This window comes from Hypanus sabinus, unplaced genomic scaffold, assembly GCF_030144855.1.
Source record: "Hypanus sabinus isolate sHypSab1 unplaced genomic scaffold, sHypSab1.hap1 scaffold_867, whole genome shotgun sequence".
NCBI classification, from domain to species: Eukaryota; Metazoa; Chordata; class Chondrichthyes; order Myliobatiformes; family Dasyatidae; genus Hypanus; species Hypanus sabinus.
The window spans coordinates 55,447-60,829 of record NW_026781719.1 but is presented as its reverse complement, the minus strand read 5'-3'; the positions used below and the strand labels follow the sequence as shown (position 1 = coordinate 60,829).

Here is a 5,383-nt window from a genome sequence, read left to right as displayed (position 1 = left end):
AGTTGTAACTTGAAACAATGACAATGCACGTACACAGAAGCTAACCTTTTTCAATGTAGATGTGGTTAGTTTAGCGTTTTGCACATTTATAGATTATATTCATTAATACAGTTAAACTCATCATTATATTACCAAAGATTTTAGCATAATTTCAAAATGATGTTAACCTGGTAAAAAAGGAAATTCCAGCTGCTTGTCCACAAATGCCACGTTCGCGGGGGAATTTCAATCATGGCGAGGCTGTGGTATGGAATTGACGATGGGCGCAGTAAAAGAAGTCCTGATCCTTCGAGCCGGAATCGAACCAGCGACCTAAGGATGACTCCATTTCCTCTACAGTCCTCCGCTCTACCAACTGAGCTATCGAAGGAAAAGCGACACCAAGTTTTTCCACGTTGGGTCCGACCGACAATCATTATGCAGATTTCAGCCTGGCATCTGTCGACCGATGGCAAAAGCCTGCCTATGGCAACTATCTCGTCCTTCCAGCACTGGGGGCCACAGGCCACGGGATGACGCCTATCACCGCGCTTCTGACAATTCTCGGGACACTGCGATTCCAACACAGCTCTTTGATCGTCCTCGCCCGTTCAAATCAAAGGTTACTCAGCTTTCACTGTTCACCCAGTAACCAGGGCAATGTCCTTCTAACCACTCACCCGATTTATGCCGGAATCGTCGCCTGCAGCTCATTCATTACTGAAACACCAGCTGCCAGCCGGCTTTTCCTCCTATCTGCTTTCAACGCAGCAAACCTACGACATTTTCTCGCTGCCCTTTGACAGAGACACTTTCCGCTCGCTCAGCGCCAACCGCATCTTTTGTGAAATCCAAGTTCAGGAATTTGATGCGAGGAATCCTCTGAATACAAAATGTCGATGGAGAATGCGAGCAGAATGCGAGCATCGATCTCGCTACCTCTCGCATGCTAAGCGAGCGCTCTACCATTTGAGCTAATTCCCCAGCACATCGCGCTGACTTATAATTTGCACCATTGGACAAACATCATTGCATGCCTGCCACTGTTCACCGATGCACAATCAGCAGCTCACAGACAGGCACACACACTCACTCACTCAGCAGTAGCTGAGAGCGGCGTGAGGTCTCTGCTTCCGTATCAGTAATCGAAAGGTACTTACCCGGGAGACCGACAATTACAATTAAGGTGTAACAAATATCCCTGTCTGGAAACATTGTTAATCCAAGGCTGTTCTGTTCGGAATGTTGTCAATTTCCAAATTTCCCTCTATGGATAGCTGAGACCCCGTGAGTGGGGATAAAAGAAAGGTCTGGAGAGACACCCTAGTGGACACTGATTGACTGTCGGGAACCCACAGAAAGGTGGGGGCTTCGGAGACCGAACCAGGTGATCGGTCAGTAAAGCTCACAGTGCTACAGCAGGGCCGGTGGGGACTTGTCTGTGTGTCCACTCATGCCAGAGTGAAGAGTCCACCACAGAAGAACAGTCTAGCTGAAGGACGGAGGGGTTATAACTGAAAGACCACAAAAACACGACGGATTAAGAAAGCCACAAAAGGTTTTCCTGCCACAGCTGTTGCTGTTACATCTCGCTCGCTCGCTCTCCGTCGTTCTCGCTCTCTCTCCAACGTTTTCAACACAAGTATAATCACCTCAGCATTTATGAACTGAACTCTATACTTTCCTATGACAATTCATTTACCCCTAGACATCGATAGAGCTTGTTTATTATTGCTTATTATTATTCCTACATTTTTAGGTTAATTACTGCTAACTTGTTTTATATGTATATTTGCATTTTTGATTCTGTATTGTGTCGTTTACTAATAAACACCTTTAGTTTGGTACCACCAGACTCCAACGGATTCTTCTCTCTCTGCTGATCAGACACCCAGTTACGGGGTATGTAACAAGTTCATCAAACAAACAGCTCCATAAGATGTATTTTAGACATTGTACATATATATCATATCACATATCATATCACAAAATATATATCACAAAATTTCCACAAAGTATTTATCTGGGATATACACTTATAAAAAACAGTGGAAACAAAAATACAAACAAACAAAAGGAAAGAACTACGTACAGGTAGGGAGTGATTTTTTTTACAACAGATTCATTGATCTGTGAGATTAAAATCAGGCCTATGAGGCATTATGTAGTTAAACCATTTTCCCCAGTATGAATCAAATTGTTCCAGCTTATGATTAACACAAGCTGTTATCTACTCCATTTTGCAAATGTCCATTGTAATTTCCATCCATGTATTTAAAGTTGGGCTTTCCTGTGATAACCATTTTCTAGAAAAAGTCTTTTTACCAGCCACCAACAGTATATTCAGTAAATATTTATCTCATTTCATCCATTCTTGAGGTATACATCCAAAATATATGGTCTTACTCTCCAAGGGTATTTTACATTTAAAGATGTCTTGTTAGGGCATTATGTATCCCCCTCCAATAGTTTTTGATAAAAAGGCAGTCCCAAAAAAATATGATAATGATTTGCATTTTGATTTCCACAATTTCTTCAGCAGGCAGGGAGGTTACCATCATAAGGGGATTTCTAAGAAGGTGTAATAAAATATCTTATTAAGTTTTTCCATCCGAACTCCCTCCATTTCTGTGAATTGGTGACCTGCCGTTGATATCTCCATATTGATGACCATCCTTCCTTAGATATAATTATCCCTCCTTCCTTCTCCCATTTTGACTTAATGTATGAAGTCGAATGTGTTTTACATTTGCCACTCCCTTATACATGCTTGAAATGATTCTACTACCATTATCTGAATTATATGCTTTTCTAAGGAGTTCTATCAAGCATGTATTTGCCTTGGTTACATTTTTAAGCGTCTTATTAACATATTGTCGCATTTGTAAATACCGATAAAAATCTTGTTTTTCTAATAAATGTTTCTCTTTAAGCATTTCAAAACTGAACAGTGTTCCGTCTTTCATTATGTTGCAAAGAACTGTTATTCCTTTAGCTGTCCAGTACTTAAATCTAGCATCCAATTTATTTGGTGTAAAATCAGAGTCATATGCACACCATTTAAGAATTGCAATATCTTCCTCTAGATTATATTCATTTATAGTAGTTTTCCATATTTTAAGAGTCACTTTCACCCATGGGTTATCAATAGTATTTATGTAACTTTGCAGGTCGTTATCAGCCTAAATTGCTTGTATGGGGATGGGAAGTACCTGCTCCTCAATGTTTTTCCAATGAGTGTCATATGCTGGGTTGCACCAACATATCACAGCTCTCAACTGTGCTGCAATATAATAATCTCTAAGAGAAGGTAGGCCCCATCCCCCCTTTTCCTTTGCTAATTGCAAAGTTTTGAGACGAACTCTAGGCATTTTACCTTGCCGAATATACCTTGATATACTGATTGAATTGATTTTGATTAATCTCTATTGGTAAGGTCTGAAAGAGATATAACAGTCTGGGCCGTATATTAATTTTAATAGACTCAATCCTTGAACTGAGACTGAAAAAATGAATCAGGCTCCATCATGACACATACTGCTTAATTTTTTTTTATATAAAGGCTGATAACTACATTGTGATAATTTTGCCAAATCTTTTGGGATAATGATGCCCAAATATGTGAAAGACTGTGTGCCATGCCCAGGGGTATCAACTTTCAATTTCTATTGTGCGCTATAGTAATATGAAAGTAATTGGGTTTTATCTATGTTGATCTTGTATTCTGATAATTGACCATATTGTTCAAAGGATTGCATCAATTTAGGTAAAGAGTATGTTGGTTGCCCTAGATAGATCAAAATGTCATCCGCATAACAAGCCAATTTATGCTCTGTCCCTTTAATAATAATTCCCCTGATATCCTCATTTTGTCTGATGTATTGAGCTAATAGTTCCAAAGATAGTGCGAAGAGTAGTGGTGGCCATGCACAATTCTGTCTCATACCCCTTTCTAGGGTAAGACTATTTAATAAACATCCATTGACTTTAATCCTAGCAGCAGGATTGTCATATAGTGTCTGTATAGTTTTAATAATTGTGTCTTGGAAAACAAATCTATGTAAAGCTCTGCAGAGTAAATTCCAATTAACCGAATCAAGTGCTTTTTCAGCGTCCATGCTTACCACTATTGCATCGATATTATTTTGTGTATATGATCCAAAATGTGAAGTGTCCTTTGTATACTGTCTTGTGTCTGGCGTTGTCGTATAAAACCAGTCTGATCATTACCTATCAGTATGGGTAGAAATTCCTCTAATCATTTGGCCACGATGGAGGTAAATAACCTATAATCTACATTAAGAACGGATATTGTTCTAAATTACCCGCATTCCATTTTATCCTTGCCTTTTTTCGGTATAGCTGAGATTATCGCTTCCATCCAACTGGGTGGCATTTGTGCCTTTTTAAGGGGCCAGTTCAGTGTGGGGAGTAAAACAGGAATTAACTCATTTTTAAATTATTTGTACCACTCTGCCGTCTACCCATCGAATCATGCTGGCTTGCTTAATTTAAGCCGACTAATTGAAGCTTTTTAATCAACTTCAGTTATGTCATCAGTCATCCTTCTATTTTGTTCTTCGCTTAAAGTGGGTAACTCTAGAGAATTCAAGAAGGTGTCAATTTGGGTTATGCTTCCCCCTGGAACTTTGGAATATAGTGTTCTGTAAAACACTTCAGAAGTTTCTTGCATTTCACTTAGCTTATTTTTTTTTATCATTTTCGTTCTTGTGTCCCGAATTCTATGAATTGTATTTTCTGCTAATTTTTTTTTCAGTTTCCACGCCATTATAGATTTCAATCCACTTTCATAATGTCTCTGTTTCAGAACCATTTAATTTTTCCTGATTTCTTTCGTAGCCAAATTATTTATTTAATTCCTAATTCTTTTAATTTCCCCTAATGTATCCTGTGCCAAATTCAATTTGTGTTTTTTCTCTAGTTCTTTCAGCTTATTTTCTAAATCCCCTTATGTTTTATTCCTTTTTTTCTTATTTGAAGATATCGCTATAATTTTCCCTCTTAAGACCGCTTCAGATTATCGTATAAAATGGGAGGTGAAACCTTTCCATTATCATTAAATTCCAAGCAGAGACCAATTTCTTTTTTTAATTTGTTCCTTAAAGTACGGATCATTTAGTAGACTTGAATTTAGTTTCCAAATAGTATTCTTTGTTTGTAGGTCAAAATCAACATTATCACTTAAATGAGTTTCCTGTAAATATACCACATGGGTTTGTTCCATTTTTTCATTTTGGATAAAATTCTCTTAAGTTTGATTGTATTTAATAGCCCATTTACATTAAAATAAATGAATTTTACCTTGTCCTTATCCATCTGTATTTATCTGTCAATGTATCATTGAAATTAGAATAACACTTAATCGATCTACTCCCTGTACAAA

The 5,383-nt window shown here is 38.0% G+C and overlaps 1 non-coding gene across 1 annotated transcript; it reads right to left on the bottom strand.

Annotated features, from left to right (window-relative positions):
* Nucleotides 1-284: 284 nt before the first annotated feature.
* trnay-gua (transfer RNA tyrosine (anticodon GUA)) lies at nucleotides 285-370 on the bottom strand. The gene is given in 2 exon segments: nucleotides 285-320; nucleotides 334-370. It is a non-coding gene; the product is annotated as a tRNA-Tyr (tRNA).
* Nucleotides 371-5,383: the final 5,013 nt, after the last annotated feature.